The sequence below is a fragment of the Mytilus galloprovincialis genome, chromosome 12, assembly GCF_965363235.1.
Source record: "Mytilus galloprovincialis chromosome 12, xbMytGall1.hap1.1, whole genome shotgun sequence".
NCBI lineage: Eukaryota > Metazoa > Mollusca > Bivalvia > Mytilida > Mytilidae > Mytilus > Mytilus galloprovincialis.
In genome coordinates, this window is record NC_134849.1 from 4,483,513 (window position 1) to 4,507,087 (window position 23,575).

A 23,575-nucleotide genomic window follows, 5' to 3' on the forward strand; every position below is an offset into this window, starting at 1 on the left:
TCTGGGACTCTCATTACCAAAGTTTTTATTCTGCAAATATATTTAATGTAAAATATATAACGTAATCTTCAATTTGCATGCTCAGATTAAAAAAATATTGTTTATTGGCTTCACGATTCGACTTTCTTTTTCGCTTTGCAAAAGTAGTTGAACCGGTTTTGTGCATTGTTATGAATTGAACCTGCATTAATTTCACGACATGACACAGTGAAATATCCAATGAAGTGACCACTGTCCAGTAAGAAAATCATTTGAGCTCTTTTAAACCTGTATAATGGCATTGCAAAATCATTTCTGCCTAGAAAAACACGAAACTTTCATTGAAACACTTCTTTCTGTACTGAATGTGTATTTTTTTTTTATCAGGACCTGAACTAATAGTAAGAACATCATAATATTCAGTATGCTAAAAAGAAGTGTTATGAAAGCGGCAGGGGCGGGTCCAGCCATTTTAAAAAGGGGGATCCTAACCCTGGACAAAAGGGGAGGGGGTTCCAACTACATGTCCCCATCCAAATGCACTGATCGTCCAAAAATAGGGGGTTCATCCCCCGGAACCCCCGCCCCCTGGATCCGCCACTGAGCGGGTACGGTATATAGCTCAATACATTTTTTATAGTTTCATCCATCGATAATATCCGTTTGTTGCTAATTTTATCACAAAATATACCTCAGAGTTTTTTTTATCGTTCGGCTGCTGTCCTGTTGACATATGTAAAATATCTCCAATATTAAAAGTCTCTGGATCATAGTGGGTGCCATATTACCTATTATTTTTTTTCTAAAACGTGCTTTGTATATAGAAATAAGAAGATGAGGTATGAGTGCCAAATGAGACATCTTTCCAACAAAGACATAATTTAGTAAAGTAAGCAGTCATAGGTCCAATGCTGAAAAGTAAGCTATTAATGACCCAAAAATTACTTGTGTAAAACAATCCAAACAACAAAAAAAAACCCAAAAAAAACCGGCCCAATTAAATATATAAAAGGAGAAGAAATCTATCCCATAAAAAAAAATTATATTGTATAGGAGCCTGTATTTCAGTGGTTGTCGTTTATTTATGTGTTACATATTTGTTTTTCGTTCATTTGTTTTTTTTATATAATTAAGGCCGTTAGTTTTCTCGTTTGAATTGTTTTACATTGTCATATCGGGGACTTTTAAAGCTGACTATGCGGTATGGGCTTTGCTCATTGTTGAAGGTCGTACGGTGATCTATAAATGTTAATTTCTGTGTCATTTTGGTCTCTTATGGACAGCTGTCTCATTGGCAATCATACCACATCTTCCTTTTTATTATAGATCCAACGCTCCAATTTTCTCAAAACATATCAAATTTTCCACCTTGTGGCACATACATATGGATAAAATCATTACAGCTTATTTCCTAATGCATGTGGAGCAAAACTTTGGTGAGCTTGTTTGCTTTGTTTGTATATTGTACAAAATATAAAATATACAAGTTAAACTATGCCTATATATATATATATATATATATATATTGTTTAAAGATGTCAATCTTATTTTCAAAGCTTGTATAAACAACTATACAAACAAAGCAAGCAATTAAGCAACCAAAGTTTTACTTTGCAGGTCTAAGAAATCAGCTGTAATGATTTTATTCCGTTTGGCAAATGTCCGAACCCGTTAAAAAACGAACAAATTGAAACTACAGTTGCTGACTTCACTACCTTAAAAAAAAGGGAACAGTTTGGAAGTCCCATATACTGAAATGTGACCAACAAAAATACTTATAGATTTTGTTAACACTGCCATGTACATTGTATGTAAATATTTCTTCGCCTTTTTTACGAACACAAAATTCAAGGATCCCAAATTTGCCTTTAAATATCTATACGAACATTGCTGTACTCTTGAATATCAGCACCGGCTGTTATCGACGGCTTACTTTACACCAGTAAGTTTGTCTCATTGGTAATTGTGTTTTTTCGCTGTTGTTTCGTTGCTTCTGGTGGACAAATACATGAAATCTCTGTGCCATCATCAAACATGTGAATGGCTATATATCGGGTGATTCAAACCCTTTTTTCTTCGCATAGAAACAACTTTTCGTTAATCTGAACATGGAAGTAATACTTTATATCACGAACTATAAATGAGGATACACAAAATGAAAAACTAAGCGAAATTGTGAATCCCGCATTGCACGAAAAAATGTGTTGTATTTCAATAAATAACACGTGTTCTTGGTTGATTGTAAACACGTAGTAGTCCATCATGCATTGTGACTCATTTAGTGGATTGGTCAAAAACCTAGGTAAAAATAAATTGCGTCACATGTAAATAAACAATTACATGTGCGAGAACATAAGTATGCTAATTTATGCATTTCCATATAAGGTAGTGGTCCCGACCTGTTATAGTACTTGCATTTAGCAGTTTTAAAATCGAATCATATCTAAAGGCTTGTTTTTGTGATCAGTATTATATTGACAAAAATAACATCTTTTGCTCACAAATAAATGATCACCACCTTTTAGATGAGAACTCATCCTGAAATAATGTGCACAAAAAACAAAACTAGAGAAGGGGGTCCTGTTCGATTGTTTAGTTTTTGATAATTTTATTTCTTTATAAAGGTACGCATTTTCGGCATTGAACAATGTCTGTGAGAAATCGAATTCTTCCAAATCAAATTAATATTTATATATTATAAACTAATCTTATTTATACTTGAAAGGCATGCATTTTTTTATCGGCAATTCTTAAAATTGTATCTGTATTCAGATTTTAACTTACCACAGACAGAAAACATAAATCAAGTTAATCGTTAAAAAGGTTAACTCCAATAGTACCGCGCACTGATAAAGTTACTTGTATGTAGCTTTATAAAACCTGTTTTTTTAAGGTACCTAGGAATAGAATTTGTACCTGAATTCTTACCTTTCGATTAACAATAGATTAACGAAATATATGGAATCAAAGCAGTATCAAATTTGATTTTAAAACAAAAAAAAAAAAGAAGCAAAAACGTTTAGGTGTTGCTTAACTTTTGGCGAGGTGTATATTTTCACTTTCTGAAAATAAAAAAAAAAAAAAACAGAAATCGATAAACCTCAAAATTCATTTTTGTTTAAGGTGGCTCGGCCCTTTACCAATGCGCATATTTTAACGCATGTTTCTTACGACGAGGGCCTTGGAAACGGTCGCTTTAAGGGGTCTTCTCAAAAATAGCTTTGACGACCTTGGAACGCGGGCGTGTATGAAAGCACCCTTGACGATGTAAACAAGTGACGCTAAACGTTCTTCAAAACAGGAAATACGAACGGTCAGAAATTCACAGTGCTTTCTTCATTTTTCGCATAAAAGTTTAAAAGGAGAAAAATATAGATGATTTAAGCATAACATTAAAAAAAAGAATATATAAATACTGACAAAGTCACATGTATGACGTCGACGGTATTTGGTGCCGCTTCGCTCCCAAAACGCATTCTCATCTTACACGGTCGCCTCTTGGGTCCATTCGTACCATATTTTGAATTCACTTAAATACCAGTTGAATTAAATGATGTCGTGGTATTTATTTTTGAAAATGTTTTGCCAATGACGCAATGATTAACTGTAAACAAATGATAGCGATGTAAACAACTGCATGTCATCGTACAGCTTTCAAAAACAGGTAAACTTGTGACCCGTATCAGAGACATATATGTGTATATATGTCTCTGCCCGTATAGTATGGTTTAAAACATCGGGGCGGGTTTGTTATCATGATATAATCCGTTTGGCGTTTTATAACAGTTTGCTTCTGTCATAAATATATTTAAAACTTGAAATATCTTTATTTCCAAGTATTTTTAGGAGTTTATTCCCGAGTATGCGATATATTTTTCCACTGCAAAATTTTGATAATTATAGTTATACCAAAACAAATTTGAACATGCCAATTTTCTAACAGACTTAATACTTAACATTTTCATTTAAAGATATGTTTACCTGCACGAAAATCATCTGATAATTTTTCTCGTTTCACAATTCCATGATTTCCGGAACACTAGACTTAGTCCTATAATCTAAGACATCGGGACCAATGTTTTCTATTTTTATGATACTTTTCTATTACTTATTTTGTGAATTGTTTATTTTGTTGATTTGCAATTTTCTGTTGTATCTATCAATATGTCAACCGAGTTCATATTAAAAAAAAAGAAATATCAGCATTAAAACTAAAATAATTGAATCAGAGCACTGAATGTTATTAAAATAGACTAATGGATCCAGCAACGATCAATCGGGCGGATCCAGCCATTTTAAAAGGGGGTTCCCAACCCAGGACAAAAAGGGGGTGTTCCAACTATATTTCCCCATTCAAAGGGATTGGTCGTCCAAAAAAGGGGGGAACCCGGAACCCTCCCCCTGGATCCATCACTGTCAAAAGTAACCGGGACTGGCCTAGTATTCCGACCTTATATATCGGTCTATGATATAATTCCTAAATACTGCATGCTTTGCGGAGAACCGCAAAATTTTTGGTTTCACCATGTCGGGATTTTGCTAGGACATACACCCTCATCGTGCCGGGCAGTCTCAAACACTACTAAAGACTTTATATATAAAAAAAATCTATACTACTACTAGGTTCAGGAAAGTTTGGATTGTAATTTAAAAGCTACTCCCTGAAGAACGCTATATTAGCCGGTGATGTTGGCAAACTTTAACTTTAATCTTAATTTTTGAAATGCTTTTTTAAAAGGTAAGCTAATAAGGAAAGTTCTTGATTAAAACAAATGATCACAAATATAGTTGAGTGATGTCAATGCGGCAAAAAAATGTGAATGACAATTTTGTTTGTGAACACTGATTTGATCTTACCGTGGCAAAGAAATGCATAACTAATCATCGATCTATGCGTGATGATAAAAGGAGATAATGTTTTTTTTATTTATAATATTGAATTTTAAATATGAACTTTGGTGGATAGTTGTTTTATTGGCAATCATACCACATCTGCTTATTTTCATATCGTATGGTTAACATAGAAATATGACTAATCTGACAGATGACCCCTTGATTATACAGGGTGTTCAAACAGCTGGATGTATACATACGAAGCCTCGTAGGGTAAAAAGGGGGAATTTTGCCTACACATGCACCTAGCGTAATTGTCCATTCGGGTTTTTTTTTATGGCAGTCCATAAATCTAGCTCCCGTCTTACTTTGCATAACTTTCATAATTGATACTTATCTGCATGTTCTCATCCGTATTATGCTTGAAATACTTGCCAGTGATCATTCAGTATGCACAACTTTAATTTTCATTATGTGCAGTCATATAAAAAAAAACGTAATTTCTGGGACTTTTATTTGTTTGACTATGTGGTATATCAGTTTATAGTAATTGTTGAAGTCCGTACGGGGACATAATTGTTATCTTCTATGTAAATTGGTCTCTGGTGAAGAGTTGCCTCATAAACAATGACACCCCATCTTCCTATTTCTATACCCTACACAAGGAAGTGGCGCAGGGTATAACATTTTTGACCCGTCCGTCCGTCCATCAGCCAGTCTATCAGTCCTGTTTCTTGTCATCACAACTCCTCTCAAACCGCCCAACAAAATTTCAGGAAACCTTTTTAGATAATAAGGACATACTATGTAGATGTGCATATCGACAGGAAATTATGATTCAAACTTTTTCTAGGAGTTATGCCCCTTTGAACTTATTTGCTTCAATATACTACTGCAAGTTTGTCATCGCATCTCCTCTCAAACCGCACAATAGAATTTTATTTAACCTTTTTAGATAAGGACATACTATTTAGATATACATATTTTTTTCTAGGAGTAAGGCCCCTTTGAACCTATTTGCTTCAATATACTACTGCAACAGTTTGTCACTGCATCTCCTCTCAAACCGCACAACAGAATTTCATAAAACCTTTTTAGATAATAAGGACATACCATGTAGATGTGCATATCGACAGGAAATTACGAATTATTTTCTAGGAGTTATGCCCCTTTGAACTTTTGCTGCAGTATACAACTGCAAACAGCTTGTCATCGAAACTCCTCTGAAACCACACAACAGAATTTCATGAAACTTTGTAGATAATTAGGACATACTATGTAGATGTGCATATCGACAGGAAATTATCGTGATTTAATTTTTTTTTCTTAGTTATTTTATTTCTCTAGTGGCAATGTGGGGACTGACTGCCAAAGCGGGGCTGGCTTCAGTTATTTGCAATATAAGCCACCAATTAGCCCCCACCCTATGTCGGACTCTGTAACAATCATCCCATCAACCAAATATTTTGAAACATATTTAGAATTCAAGAAACAGACAAGTCCATGAAAATGAGGTTAAGTTCAGATAAACCCTGCAAGACAGACATATTTGTCTTTCATTTATTATTTTGTACATAAATCACCCATTAGTTTTCTCATTTGAAATGTTTTAAATTGTTCATTTATCATTTCAAGGCCTTTAAAACCAACTATGCAGAATAGGTTTTACTCATTATTGAAGTCCATATGGTGACCTACAGGTATAGTTATTTCTGTGTTATTTGGTCTGTTGTGTCTCATTTACAATCATATCACATCCTCTCATTTGATATTTTAATTTGTGATAAGACATTTAATAATCATTTTATACACCAAATATACATGAAGATGACCTATTGATTACACAATATTGACTACTACATGTACCTATTAGTATTTATTATTTTTGAGTATATGTCCGACATGCTGACGACGGACAGTCAATGGTATACCATAATATGTCCTGAAAACTGGTGTTAAAAAAAGGCTCAACTAAATCAAATTTTTGAAACGTGATTGATTTTATTCCTCTAATATCTATGAGATCAAATTTATAAAACATCTATTAATATAATTAATTTCAATGTACTAGTATACATGTACGAATTGTTGCCATTTATACATCATGTACATGTACAATCATAAGCTGATCAGCTCTATATTTTCTTTATTTTTATTCTCCTTCACTGTTTTATTTATAAGAGTAGACTCATATATATGATCTGTATTCATCATTGGGACAGGTAGCTATATTTATATAGGTGAAGTAGGTCCTTTTGATTATATTTTTTTAAAGGATTTTGACAGCACTAAAGCATATACATGTAGTTCCAATTTATAGTTGATCTTAGCTCCTTAAGTGGATTGTGGCAACATATATTGCATATATACATGTAGAATGTTGTTCTTAAGTTTCAGCACAGTGCTGCACTTTACGCATAGTTTCCGGTTGCAAGACTAGAATATGATACTGGCTTCTCATGAAATTCTGTCAGTACTTTGCCAATAGTTTCCAAGTAAAGTTGAACATTCCAAGCTCACTCCTTCCATTTGCAATGTACATGTACAAATGTACTTGCAGCCTGAAATTAAATATCAGAGTAATTCTGTCAGAAAATCAACAATTATTGACATTCAAAAGCATATAGATGTAGACTAGTTCATAATGGTAATGTGTCCATGGGACACAGATGAGCAGCCGCTTGCATATAAACGGTGAAAAGGGTGACACCACCCAAATTTGTACTTGATCTGAGTGTTGTTGTAGTAAGCATTGCATATAAGTTTCAGAACATTTGGATGAAGCAAACTTGTGTTAAAGAAAGGAACAAAATTTCAGCATTTTTTTAATTTGTAAAGGGGCATAACTCTAGAAAAGTAAAAGCGACCCCACCAAAAATTCAAACTTCATGTGTGTTTGTTGGTACAATGTAGTAAGCATATATATATGCATTAATTAGTTTCATAACGTTGGTAGAGGCAAACTGAAATTGGAGAACAGAAACCAAATTTGTGAGGTACATGCAAGTTTGATAAGACTGACAATGCAAGGGTAACCTTAAAAGAACTAAAATGGTCTAAATTAATATGTGTTTATTTGATAATAGGTTCGTTTTCATTTATTTTTGTTTTCCCTTGAGAAAACATAAAATTTTTTTTTTATAATTTAATTTGGTTGAATATACATGTATATCGAATTTCTGAACAGAAAATAATGAAAATGAGACACAAAAAAAATATAACCAAAAAATAAACCTGTGATAATACTGCTTCTTTTGGTACCAGGATGCTTAAAATCAATCCAAAATATTTTTTTTTTTTTTAAAATGTATACTCCTATAGTTGTTTTAATGTCTGTGTCATTTTGGTCTTTTGTGGATAGTTGTCTCATTGGCAATCGTACCACATCTTCTTTTTTATATTATATACAATATATATGAACAGCTAAAAATCTCAAGTGACAAATACTTATGGCCGCATTCTGTACATGTTTAACCCTGATACTTCTATTACTAGACCTTAAGACATTTTTGTATACCTAACAGAATTAGGGGGGGGTTAATGGTAAACAAATTGTGATTGATAAAGATGAATCCTTCGTTTGCCTCCTACTGTAGGGTTTATCATTTACAAATTAGGCCAATTATATCATATTCTCAAGAAAATAAAGAAGTCAATCAAACCCAGACCTTAACAGAGGGGTGGACAGGGGTAAGGAGACAGGGGAATACACCTTATCGCTAATCCCGGCTGACCCGTCCGCTTGAACTTTTGACGCATACAACAATCACTTTTCCATTGTGGCGTCAGATATTTTGTTTTATGACGTCAAAATTTTACGGGAATCTGTGTGATATCCAGTGATGGCGGACAAATAGCGATAAGGTGTATGAGGGATCAGGGAAAAGGGGGTATCTTTGAAATATATTTTGTCTTGGGGCAAGGAGATGGAAGAATTGAAGTAAAAAGGAGGGGGGGTTAAAGTAAAATGGGAAGGGAAATATAGTTGGGGTCAAGGAGTAGAAACTGTCCCGATGGAAGTTATGGGGTACCCCACATACATATGACCCTAGTCCGAGATTTCTCTGACGTCCAACGGCTGTTTTGCCAGACAAGCTGGGGCTAATCTCGGACTAATATGAACCTAACTACGAAATAAGTTATTAAAAATGATGATTAAAAAAGACTAATTCATTGACACTAACCATTGCTAACGGTAGCGTAAAAATGACAGTAGAAGTCATCCCTTCCTCTTCGGCCGTTTGCACACGGATATTTTGCAAAACTGGCCAGACATGTTTACAACTTGTCTGTAAAAGGTAAAATAAACACATAAATAAGATACCAGCTATAACGATCTATAATATTAAACATGGAACAGAAATTGAGCCCGTGCAAGGTTTCAGCCGCAGTGATTTTCAACAGTAGCGAGTATTTTGAGACAACCCCCAAGTTTGCATTTTTCGTTATACTGATAACATTTGGCTGCTTAATGTATCGAAATCTATGTTTTATTATGTAATAACTCTACCTTCATCGTTGTATATTCGCCACAATGTCTGTTATGCATGTACATGGTCGTATTCATCAATATAGTATGCTGCTCGGCAATGGCGACCTTGAAATTCCTCTGGTCCGATAATGGCGCCAAATTAGAGGGAAGCAACTCGCGCCAGACAAAATTACCGTATTTCACCAAAATAATCAAAATTTCACTTTTTGATAACAAACAGTAATACGATAACCACATTTATATTCAGCAATCGTTTATTGATATAATTACAAACATTATTTTATTAAAGCCATCAATAAAGAATTCACAATTAAGTAATTAATGGAGTGCAATGAAATCAGACCTTATGAGGTAAAGGGTTAAACAAAAGCTCGTAACTTTTTTAAAAGCCTGGTGACCCCCATTTCATTTTACCTTAAAATGTTCGAAAAGTTCATAGCTTTGACATATCTGTTTTTAAAAAAAATCTACCGGGGAAATTTTACGAAAAATCGATTAAACCAATATTTTTTGCCTTAAACTAAAATTAGAAAATGCAAAATTTAGACATTAATCTGAAAATAAAAGGATTTTTAAGTCAAAAACAACCAAGGGAAAGGTTTACATTTCAAATTCTAATGTTTTTTCACATAAAAATCATACTGACTTGGTTTTAAAAGTCTTTGAATTTGATGTAACGGTTATTGTTGGAAGGGTGGGCATGTTTGGAAATAGGGTCAAAATCGCACATTTCGCTTCAATTTGAGGAGAAAACGAGCCTGGTGACCCCCTTTTTTCTTTGCATTTTTGGATTCAGCATAAAAAAATCTACAGAATATGTGAAAATAAAAAAAATTCTACCGGGGGTCACTATTGGGGTGAGCCACCTTTAAGGTGGCTCGGCCCTTTACCAATGCGCATATTTTAACGCATGTTTCTTACGACGAGTGCCTTGGAAACGGTCGCTTTAAGGGGTCTTCTCAAAAATAGCTTTGACGACCTTGGAACGCGGGCGTGTATGAAAGCACCCTTGACGATGTAAACAAGTGAGGCTAAACGTTCTTCAAAACAGGAAATACGAACGGTCAGAAATTCACAGTGCTTTCTTCATTTTTCGCATAAAAGTTTAAAAGGAGAAAAATATAGATGATTTAAGCATAACATTAAAAAAAAGAATATATAAATACTGACAAAGTCACATGTATGACGTCGACGGTATTTGGTGCCGCTTCGCTCCCAAAACGCATTCTCATCTTACACGGTCGCCTCTTGGGTCCATTCGTACCATATTTTGAATTCACTTAAATAACAGTTGAATTAAATGATGTCGTGGTATTTATTTTTGAAAATGTTTTGCCAATGACGCAATGATTAACTGTAAACAAATGATAGCGATGTAAACAACTGCATGTCATCGTACAGCTTTCAAAAACAGGTAAACTTGTGACCCGTATCAGAGACATATATGTGTATATATGTCTCTGCCCGTATAGTATGGTTTAAAACATCGGGGCGGGTTTGTTATCATGATATAATCCGTTTGGCGTTTTATAACAGTTTGTTTCTGTCATAAATATATTTAAAACTTGAAATATCTTTATTTCCAAGTATTTTTAGGAGTTTATTCCCGAGTATGCGATATATTTTTCCACTGCAAAATTTTGATAATTATAGTTATACCAAAACAAATTTGAACATGCCAATTTTCTAACAGACTTAATACTTAAATAAAGGTAACAGTAGTATACCGCTGTTCAAAACTCATAAATCCATGGACAAAAAACAAAATCGGGGTAACAAACCAAAACCGAGCGAAACGCATTAAATATAAGAGGAGAACAACGACACAACACCGAAACGCAACACACACAGAAACTGACCAATCATCAGACAAAACACCACGAGAATAACAAATATAACATGAAAACCAAATACAAGAATTTGGGATAGACAAGTACCGTGCCACGTCTTATCTCAATATCTCAAAACCAAGAGAAAACACAAACGACTCAACTTTAAAATACAACACACAGAGAAACGAACAATAATATAACAATGACCATCTTCCTGACTTGGTACAGGACACTTTTAAAGGGGAATAAAAGTGGTGGGTTGAACCTGGTAACATTTTCATTTAAAGATATGTTTACCTGCACGAAAATCATCTGATAATTTTTCTCGTTTCACAATTCCATGATTTCCGGAACACTAGACTTAGTCCTATAATCTAAGACATCGGGACCAATGTTTTCTATTTTTATGATACTTTTCTATTACTTATTTTGTGAATTGTTATTTTGTTGATTTGCAATTTTCTGTTGTATCTATCAATATGTCAACCGAGTTCATATTAAAAAAAAAGAAATATCAGCATTAAAACTAAAATAATTGAATCAGAGCACTGAATGTTATTAAAATAGACTAATGGATCCAGCAACGATCAATCGGGCGGATCCAGCCATTTTAAAAGGGGGTTCCCAACCCAGGACAAAAAGTGGGTGTTCCAACTATATTTCCCCATTCAAAGGCATTGATCGTCCAAAAAAGTGGGGAACCCGGAACCCTCCCCCTGGATCCATCACTGTCAAAAGTAACCGGGACTGGCCTAGTATTCCGACCTTATATATCGGTCTATGATATAATTCCTAAATACTGCATGCTTTGCGGAGAACCGCAAAACTTTTGGTTTCACCATGTCGAGATTTTGCTAGGACATACACCCGCAGCGTGCCGGGCAGTCTCAAACACTACTAAAGACTTTATATATAAAAAAAATCTATACTACTACTAGGTTCAGGAAAAGTTTGGATTGTAATTTAAAAGCTACGCCCTGAAGAACGCTATATTAGCCGGTGATGTTGGCAAACTTTAACTTAAATCTTAATTTTTGAAATGCTTTTTTAAAAGGTAAGCTAATAAGGAAAGTTTTCTTGTTAAAACAAATGATCACAAATATAGTTGAGTGATGTCAATGCGGCAAAAAATGTGAATGAAAATTTTGTTTGTGAACACTGATTTGATCTTACCGTGGCAAAGAAATGCATAGCATAACTAATCATCGATCTATACGTGATGATAAAAGGAGATAATGTTTTTTTTATTCATAATATTGAATTTTAAATATGAACTTTAGTTGATAGTTGTTTCATTGGCAATCATACCACATCTGCTTATTTTCATATCGTATGGTTAACATAGAAATATGACTAATCTGACAGATGACCCCTTGATTATACAGGGTGTTCAAACAGCTGGATGTATACATACGAAGCCTCGTAGGCTAAAAAGGGGGAATTTTACCTACACATGCACCAAGCGTAATTGTCCATTCATTTTTTTTTATGGCAGTCCATATATCTAGCTCCCGTCTTACTTTGCATAACTTTCATAATTGATACTTAAATTATCTGCATGTTCTCATCCGTATTATGCTTGAAATACTTGCCAGTGATCATTCAGTATGCACAACTTTAATTTTCATTATGTGCAGTCATATAAAAAAAACGTAATTTCTGGGACTTTTATTTGTTTGACTATGTGGTATATCAGTTTATAGTAATTGTTGAAGTCCGTACAGGGACATAATTGTTATCTTCTATGTAAATTGGTCGCTGGGGAAGTCGCCTCATAAACAATGACACCCCATCTTCCTATTTTTATACCCTACGCAAGGAAGTGGCGCAGGGTATAACATTTTTGACCCGTCCGTCCGTCCATCAGCCAGTCTATCAGTCCTGTTTCTTGTCATCACAACTCCTCTCAAACCGCCCAACAAAATTTCAGGAAACCTTTTTAGATAATAAGGACATACTATGCAGATGTGCATATCGACAGGAAATTACGATTCAAACTTTTTCTAGGAGTTATGCCCCTTTGAACTTATTTGCTTCAATATACTACTGCAAGTTTGTCATCGCATCTCCTCTCAAACCGCACAAAAGAATTTTATAAAACCTTTTTTGATAAGGACATACTATTTAGATATACATATTTTTTTTCTAGGAGTAAGGCCCCTTTGAACCTATTTGCTTCAATATACTACTGCAACAGTTTGTCATTGCATCTCCTCTCAAACCGCACAACAGAATTTCATAAAACCTTTTTAGATAATAAGGACATACCATGTAGATGTGCATATCGACAGGAAATTACGAATGATTTTTCTAGGAGTTATGCCCTTTGAACTTATTTGCTGCAGTATACTACTGCAAACAGCTTGTCATCAAAACTCCTCTGAAACCACACATTCAACAAAATTATATGAAACTTTGTAGATAATAAGGACATACTATGTAGATGTGCATATCGACAGGAAATTATCGTGATTTATTTTTTTTTTCTTATTAATATACCATTTTTTTTTTCTTAGTTATTTTATTTCTCTGGTGGCAATGTGGGGACTGACTGCCAAAGCGGGGTTGGCTTCAGTTATTTACAATATAATCCACCAATGAGCCCCCACCCTATGTCGGACTCTGTAACAATCATCCCATCAACCAAATATTTTGAAACATATTTAGAATTCAAGAAACAGACAAGTCCATGAAAATGAGGTTAAGTTCAGATAAACCCTGCAAGACAGACATATTTGTTATTCATTTATTATTTTGTACATAAATCACCCATTAGTTTTCTCATTTTAAATGTTTTAAATTGTTCATTTGTCATTTCAAGACCTTTAAAACCAACTATGCAGAATATGTTATACTCATTGTTGAAGTCCATATGGTGACCTACAGGTATAGTTATTTCTGTTATTTGGTCTGTTGTGTCTCATTTACAATCATATCACATCCTCTCATTTGATATTTTAATTTGTGATAAGACATTTAATAATCATTTTATACACCAAATATACATGAAGATGACCTATTGATTACACAATATTGACTACTACATGTACCTATTAGTATTTATTATTTTTGAGTATATGTCCGACATGTTGACGACGGACAGTCAATGGTATACCATTATATGTCCTGAAAACTGGTGTAAACAAGAATGTGTCCAAAGTACACTGATGCCCCACTCGCACTATCATTTTCCATGTTCAATGGACCATGAAATTGGATAAAAAATATAATTAGGCATTAAAATTAGAAAGATCATATCATAAGGAACATGTGTACTAAGTTTCAAGTTGATTGGACTTCAACTTCATCAAAAACTACCTTGACCAAAAACTTTAACCTGAAACATGCACTTTCATTTTCTATGTTCAGTGGACCGTAAATTGGGGTCAAAAGTTTAATTTGGCTTTAAAATTAGAAAGATCATATCATAAGGAACATGTGTACTAAGTTTCAAGTTGATTGGACTTCAACTTCATCAAAAACTACCTTGACCAAAAACTTTTAACCTGAAACATGCACTTTCATTTTCTATGTTCAGTGGACCGTGAAATTGGGGTCAAAAGTTTAATTTGGCTTTAAAATTAGAAAGATCATATCATAAGGAACATGTGTACTAAGTTTCGAGTTGATTGGACTTCAACTTCATCAAAAACTACCTTGACCAAAAACTTTAAACCTGAAACATGCACTTTCATTTTCTATGTTCAGTGGACCGTGAAATTGGGGTCAAAAGTTTAATTTGGCTTTAAAATTAGAAAGATCATATCATAAGGAACATGTGTACTAAGTTTCAAGTTGATTGGACTTCAACTTCATCAAAAACTACCTTGACCAAAAACTTTAACCTGAAACATGCACTTTCATTTTCTATGTTCAGTGGACCGTAAATTGGGGTCAAAAGTTTAATTTGGTTTTAAAATTAGAGAGATAATATCATAAGGAACATGTGTACTAAGTTTCAAGTTGATTGGACTTCAACTTCATCAAAAACTACCTTGACCAAAAACTTTAACCTGAAACATGCACTTTCATTTTCTATGTTCAGTGGACCGTGAAATTGGGGTCAAAAGTTTAATTTGGCTTTAAAATTAGAAAGATCATATCATAAGGTACATGTGTACTAAGTTTCAAGTTGATTGGACTTCAACTTCATCAAAAACTACCTTGACCAAAAACTTTAACCTGAAACATGCACTTTCATTTTCTATGTCCAGTGGACCGTGAAATTGGGGTCAAAAATTTTAATTTGGCTTTAAAATTAGAAAGATCATATCATAAGGAACATGTGTACTAAGTTTCAAGTTGATTGGACTTCAACTTCATCAAAAACTACCTTGATCAAAAACTTTAACCTGAAACATGCACTTTCATTTTCTATGTTCAGTGGACCGTGAAATTGGGGTCAAAAGTTTAATTTGGCTTTAAAATTAGAAAGATCATATCATAAGGAACATGTGTACTAAGTTTCAAGTTGATTGGACTTCAACTTCATCAAAAACTACCTTGACCAAAAACTTTAACCTCACTCGCACTATTATTTTCTATGTTCAGTGGACCGTGAAATTGGGGTAAAATCTCTAATTTGGCATTAAAATTAGAAAGATCATATCATAGGGAACATGTGTACCAAGTTTGAAGTTGATTGGACTTCAACTTCATCAAAAACTACCTCGACCAAAAACTTTAACCTGAAGCGGGACAGACGGACGGACGGACGAACGGACGAACGAACGGACGCACAGACCAGAAAACATAATGCCCCTCTACTATCGTAGGTGGGGCATAAAAAAAGGCTCAACTAAATCAAATTTTTAAAACGTGATTGATTTTATTCCTCTAATATCTATGAGATCAAATTTATAAAACATCTATTAATATAATTAATTTCAATGTTCTAGTATACATGTAAGAATTGTTGCCATTTATACATCATGTACATGTACAATCATTAGCTGATCAGCTCTATATTTTCTTTATTTTTCTTCTCCTTCCCTGTTTTATTTATAAGAGTAGACTCATATATGATCTGTATTCATCATTGGGACAGGTAGCTATATATATAGGTGAAGTAGGTCCTTTTGATTTTATTTTTTTAAAGGATTTTGACAGCACTAAAGCATATACATGTATGATGTAGTTCCAATTTATAGTTGATCTTAGCTCCTTAAGTGGATTGTGGCAACATATATTGCATATATACATGTAGAATGTTGTTCTTAAGTTTCAGCACTTTACGCATAGTTTCCGGTTGCAAGACTAGAATATGATACTGGCTTCTCATGAAATTCTGTCAGTTCTTTGCCAATAGTTTCCAAGTAAAGTTGAACATTCCAAGCTCACTCCTTCCATTTGCAATGTACATGTACAAATGTACTTGCAGCCTGAAATTAAATATCAGAGTAATTCTGTCAGAAAATCAACAATTATTGACATTCAAAAGCATATAGATGTAGACTAGTTCATAATGGTAATGTGTCCATGGGACACAGATGAGCAGCCGCTTGCATATAAAGGATGAAAAGGGTGACACCACCCAAATTTGTACTTGATCTGAGTGTTGTTGTAGTTAGCATTGCATATAAGTTTCAGAACATTTGGATGAAGCAAACTTGTGTTAAAGAAAGGAACAAAATTTCAGCATTTTTTTAATTTGTAAAGGGGCATAACTCTAGAAAAGTAAAAGCGACCCCACCAAAAATTCAAACTTCATGTGTGTTTGTTGGTACAATGTAGTAAGCATATATATATGCATTAATTGTGTATTAGGCCTAAAATAAAATATTGTTTGTTTCCCCAATCCCGACCGACCCTGCAAAATTGGTGCTACTCATAAAATTTTATTGTCAAAACTAAGTCAAATATTATTTTATTCATTTTGGATTTTCAGGCTTTCAGGATCGTCTGATAATGTTCAAGCTTTTTGGAATATTTTCCTACCTACCTACCCACACCTGGCTTGGCAGGGTCGGGATTGGGGAAACAAACAATATTTTAATTTAGGCCTTAGTTTCATAACATCGGTAGAGGCAAACTGAAGTTGGAGAAAAGAAACCAAATTTGGGAGGTACATGCAAGTTTGATAAGACTGACAATGCAAAAAAATGGTCTAAATTAATGTGTTTATTTGATAATAGGTTCGTTTTCATTTATTTTTGTTTTCCCTTGAGAACACATAAAATATTTTTTTATAATTTAATTTGGTTGAATATACATGTATATCAAATTTCCGAACAGAAAATAATGAAAATGAGACACAAAAAAAATATAACCAAAAAATAAACCTGAGATAATACAGCTTCTATTGGTACCAGGATGCTTAAAATCAATCCAAAATATTTTTTTTTTTAAAATGTATACACCTATAGTTGTTAATGTCTGTGTCATTTTGGTCTTTTGTGGATAGTTGTCTCATTGGCAATCGTACCACATCTTCTTTTTTATATTATATACAATATATATGAACAGCTAAAAAATCTCAGGTGACAAATACTTATGGCCGCATTCTGTACATGTTTAACCCTGATACTTCTATTTCTAGACCTTAAGACATTTTTGTATACCAAACAGAATTAGGGGGGGGGGGGGGGGGGTAATGGTAAACAAATTGTGATTGATAAAGATGAATCCTTCGTTTGCCTCCTACTGTAGGGTTTATCATTTACAAATTAGGCCAATTATATCATAATCTCAAGAAAATAAAGAAGTCAATCAAACCCCAGACCTTAATAGAGGGGTGGACAGGGGTAAGGAGACAGGGGAATGAGGGATCAGGGAAAAGGGGGCATCTTTGAAATATATTTTGTCTTGGGGCAAGGAGATGGAAGAATTGAAGTAAAAGGGGGGAATTTTAGAGTAAAATGGGAAGGGAAATATAGTTGGGGTCAAGGAGTAGAAACTGTCCCGATGAACCGAAGTTATGGGGTACCCCACATACATATGACCCTAGTCCGAGATTTCTCTGACGTCCGACGGCTGTTTTGCCAGACAAGCTGGGGCTAATCTCGCACTAATTTGAACCTAACTTGGCTACGAAATAAGTTATTAAAAATGATGATTAAAAAAGACTAATTCATTGACACTAACCATTGCTAACGGTAGCGTAAAAATGACAGTAGATGTCATCCCTTCCTCTTCGGCCGTTTGCACACGGATATTTTGCAAAACTAGACAGACATGTTTACAACTTGTCGGTAAAAGGTAAAATAAACACATAAATAAGATACCAGCTATAACGATCTATAATATTAAACATGGACAAGAAATTGAGCCCGTGCAAGGTTTCAGCCGCAGTGATTTTCAACAGTAGCGAGTATTTTGAGACAACCCCCAAGTTTGTATTTTTCGTTATACTGATAACATTTGGCTGCCTAATATATCGAAATCTATGTTTTCTTATGTAATAATCTACCTTCATCGTTGTATATTCGCCACAATGTCTGTTATGCATGTACATGGTCGTATTCATCAATATAGTATGCTGCTCGGCAATGGCGACCTTGAAATTCCTCTGGTCCGATAATGGCGCCAAATTAGAGGGAAGCAACTCGCGCCAGACAAAATTACCGTATTTCACCAAAATAATCAAAATTTCACTTTTTGATAACAAACAGTAATACGATAACCACATTTATATTCAGCAATCGTTTATTGATATAATTACAAACATCATTTTATTAAAGCCATCAATAAAGAATTCACAATTAAGTAATTAATGGAGTGCAATGAAATCAGACCTTATGGGGTAGAGGGGTTAAACAAAAGCTTGTAACTTTTTTTAAAGCCTGGTGACCCCCATTTTATTTTACCTTAAAATGTTCGAAAAGTTCATAGCTTTGACATATCTGTTTTTAAAAAAAATCTACCGGGGAAATTTTACGAAAAATCGATTAAACCAATATTTTTTGCCTTAAACTAAAATTAGAAAATGCAAAATTTAGACATTAATCTGAAAATAAAAGGATTTTTAAGTCAAAAACAACCAAGGGAAAGGTTTACATTTCAAATTCTAATGTTTTTTCACATAAAAATCATACTGACTTGGTTTTAAAAGTCTTTGAATTTGATGTAACGGTTATTGTTGGAAGGGTGGGCATGTTTGGAAATAGGATCAAAATCGCACATTTCGCTTCAATTTGAGGAGAAAACGAGCCTGGTGACCCCCTTTTTTCTTTGCATTTTTGGATTCAGCATAAAAAAATCTACAGAATATGTGAAAATAAAAAAATTCTACCGGGGGTCACTATTGGGGTGAGCCACCTTAAGGGCATACGATACAGTTACAGGGAAGGTAATGACGTTGCTAACGTAAAATGTTATTTTCGCGACGTCAAACTATGACATATCGGGAAAAGATGCATTTTTCGACTGATTTTTATCATTCAAACTGATTTAATTTGAAAACGAGTGCATGGACCCCTATTTTTTAAAATAGCAATTTGTTTCATTTTGCAAGGAGATTATGTGACCCAAATTTTATAAAACTGTAAATAGTGCAATTTTTTTAATTTTAATAAACATGCAGCAAAAAATGACGTTTTTTCCTCTATTCATGAACATTTGATAAATATAGAGTTATTTCGGAATAAAAATTGCATAATTTTTAATGATAGTTATAAAATACAGAAATTACCGATTATTTAACAAAAAACAATTTGTGTTTATCTTTTAAAGCAAAAAAGTTATGTCGTTCTTTCGAAAAAGAAAATACGGACACAAATCAGAATTTTGAGCAAATATACAAAATTTCGACCTCATTTTACTCAAAAAGTAGCACATGAAGGTACATTTTTTATGACATATTTGATTTAATCAGGTAAAAAATAGCCTATATGCAAATTTTCATCAACTTGTAAATACAGGTTCAAAACTGTATCGTATGCCCTTAATTAACAGGTTTTAAACATTAAAAACATTAAGTCGACCATTAGTTAATATTAATTCAACCATGCCAGTGTCAGACCTATTTTTTTTTTCTAATAAGGGGGAGGGGAGGTGCACTGACTGCTAAAGTTGGGCCCGCTCGCTATAGTCATGCTTTATTGATTCCATATATAATCAATCAGAATGTTCCCACAAACGGGGCATATGAGGGCTGTATAACCAGTCAATGCCTTTAAAAACTCCTATCTTCACAAATGGGGAAAGGGGAGGGGGTACCCTGCTCCCTCTCCTTTATACTATGAGAGTGGGAGAGTTATCACGGTTTGGGTTCCAATCTATACGCAACTTTGTTTGTTCTTCATTATTTGCTGTCGTTCTTCCGATCATCCTACCTGTGAAGTGTTCGTTGCATTTCTATTATAAATTACAAATTACCAACCTAGATCCTCCTGATATTTGGTTTTAAACTTTTAGGAAAAGGTTTCCGTATTAGGAACGGTGTTGTTTTTAATTTTTATCAATGATCTTCCTTTTGTTTAATCCTAATCAAAACACCGATTTATTTGCTGATGAGAGCACAATATCAGTCACTGGACAAAACAAAAGTTGCATCAGTCAAAAACTTAATACGGTTTTACAAGATATTTTGTGCTGGTGTGATATCAATAAAATGGCTGTAAATGTATATGTATTAGCTTTAAACAGAAGCTTTCCGTTGCATCATGTGCAGGGCCTCTAATATGTAATATATTTGCTTTTGTATCTGTGTTTGGCGTCTAGATGTATTGTAGTATTGTGTACCTGTGTTTGGCCTGTAGATGTATTGTAGTCTTGTGTACCTGTGCTAGGTCTGTAGATGAATTATATTGTCTTGTGTACCTGCGCTGGGTTTCTAGTTGTATTTTAATATCTTGTACACCTCCGCTTGGCCTTTAGATGTATGATATTATCTTGTATGCCTGCGCAGGGCTTCTGTATGTATTCTATTATCTTGTGTACCTGCGCAAGGCTTCTAGATGTATTATATTGTCTTGTGTAACTGCTCTAGGCCTTTGTATGTATTATATTGTCTTGTGTACCTGCGCTAGGCCTTTAGAAGTATTATAATGTCTTGTGTACCTGCGCTGGGCCTCTAAACGTATTATATTGTATTGTGTACCTGCGCTGGGCCTTTAGATGTATTATATTGTCTTGTGTACCTGCGCTGGGACTCTAGTTGTATTGTAATACTTTGTGTACCTCCGCTGTGCCTTTAGATGTAGTATATTGTCTTGTGTACATGCGCTTAGACTCATGATGTATCTTATTGTCTTGTTTGTCTGACCTGGGCCTCTTGTATTATATTGTCCTGTGTACCTGTGCTAGCCTTTAAATGTATTATTCTGTCTTGCGTTCGTGCGCTGTTCTAGATCTAAATGTATTATTCTGTCTCGTGTACCGGTTTATATGTCATACTCATAACTATCTTTGATCCTTTTATTTGCATTCTCTGTGTTGTAGAAGTTGTAACGTTCCATCTTTAACAATTGCTAATACATATGGATTATCTTTTTTTGCAGAATGGTAAGTGTTCCTGATATAAGAAATGCTTATGGGTATTTTATTTATTTATTTTTTGGGGAGGGGGGTAGAATTGTAAGTTTTCGTTAGAATTAGTATGTATTTTATCGATAGCTAAAAAATCGTAACGCTTAACGAGAACAAAGTGTAATTTCGGTATTGTCTGATCAAGATAAAAGTCCGAGACACACCCCAAAAAATGAACTAGATGGACTCAGAAATAGAATGTAAAGACTATTGCGCATAACGAACTAGTTTTTATCTGATAAATATCAAGCAAGTCACACAGGGGTTTGATTACTTGAAGCAATCTTTTCCTAAAAAATAGTTTTGCTGATTGTCATCTGAAGCTGCAGAATTGTAGGCGACCCCGAGACAAACTATGCATATGGAACTTCCTTACAATTTGGTGGTTTCGTTGATTCACGAGAGTCATATTTGGTTTATCGTAAATTGTTTTGTTAAAACGTTTGAAGTTAGTTTTGTCGTTTGAATTGTTCCACAATTTGCATGTTGAGGTCTATTCAGTATAATCGAGTATGCGGTATGGTAGTTGCTCATGGTCGAAGACCGTATGTATGTTTTTGTTATTTATCAACTCTGATGGATATTGGTTTCATTATATGAGAAATCCTATCACATATCCTAACTTTTATTTCTTCTGTTTACGTACAGTAGTAGGGCCTTGGTAGCCATATGGTCTAAGTGTTTGAACTACTGTATCACTAGCCCGTCAACAACTTTGTCACGAGTTTGAATCCGTCACGTGGCAGGTTTTCTGACCCTAACCTTGAACGACTAGGATTTAGGAGATAACTGTATTGTATTATAAGCTCCGATGGCATCAATTTGGGATTTGATGCTCGCAAATTAAGTTTACTGGCGACGCGTTAGCGGAGACAGTAAACGGGTATTTACGACCATCAAATTCCCCAATTGATGCCGTCGGAGCTTAAAATACAATACAGTTATCTCAATTCTAATGAAACTGATAGAAAACAACGTTAAAACATGTATTTAAAATCTGTCATATTCCGTCTGCGCTTGCGCGTACGTCCCATAGCATCAATTGTAAGAAAGTGACGTTATCCAATCAAAATGAACGTTACAAACGTTGTTGCATTAGAATGTCAGTTTTCCTTCCGAAAGTCAGTTGTTCTCCCCCGGGCACTCTTGATTTCTCCGCCAATAAAAACTGACCGCCACACAATATCACAACAGTGCTGAAGTAGCGTTAAAACACCAATCGATCAATCAAGAAGTACTGAATAGAAAGAGAAACAATTGTTTTTTTTTTCTTCATTTTTCATTTTTATTTACATGAACCAAATATCTGATTCATTATAAAAATAATATACAATATAATACAAAACAACTTGCAACATAACATGTAAAAATAAGCACCAACAATAAAAGACAAAATAAAATAGGATGAAATGGACCTAAAATCACATTTATGAATATGATATGCAAATGAAAATATAAATTAAAATGAATGAATTCTATATATGAATAATAAATAAGATAATGAGATATGATATCTTTGTGAATTCATTACTTGAACGGACAACATCTATCCTTGGATGGAGACAGGTAGGTGAATATGGCATGTTACCGATGCATATGTTTGTATTATATATTTATTCTGATTTTAGTCCGTTGCATTTTTTCTTAAAGCTGGAAACGGCGGTTCAACAATCTATGTCGCTTTACCATTGTAACGTTACGGATAATTCCAGTGCCCATAATTGTTTCCATCATTGTGCGAAGATCAGCCGCTCGTATATTGAACTGGGACAGTTGGAAGATTAGATTATCAATGTTTGGCTCTGCTGTCAGAAATAGCGTAATTGCATTTAGGTATTATGTACGATATTTGCCGTGTGAATCTATGATGAGTTTATTTGGATAAAACTCTGATGCATGAATATGGATGACTTGCCGTGTGGATCTATGATGAGTTTATTTGGATACAACTCTGGTGCATGAATATGGATGA

The 23,575-nt window shown here is 34.2% G+C and overlaps 1 long non-coding RNA gene across 1 annotated transcript; it reads right to left on the bottom strand.

The window, feature by feature from the left end:
* Window positions 1–6,791: 6,791 nt before the first annotated feature.
* Window positions 6,792–9,646, bottom strand: LOC143054418 (uncharacterized). Its single transcript, XR_012971668.1, has 2 exons — window positions 9,323–9,646; window positions 6,792–7,373 (listed from the first exon to the last, which is right to left on the bottom strand). It is a non-coding gene; the product is annotated as an uncharacterized LOC143054418 (long non-coding RNA).
* Window positions 9,647–23,575: the final 13,929 nt, after the last annotated feature.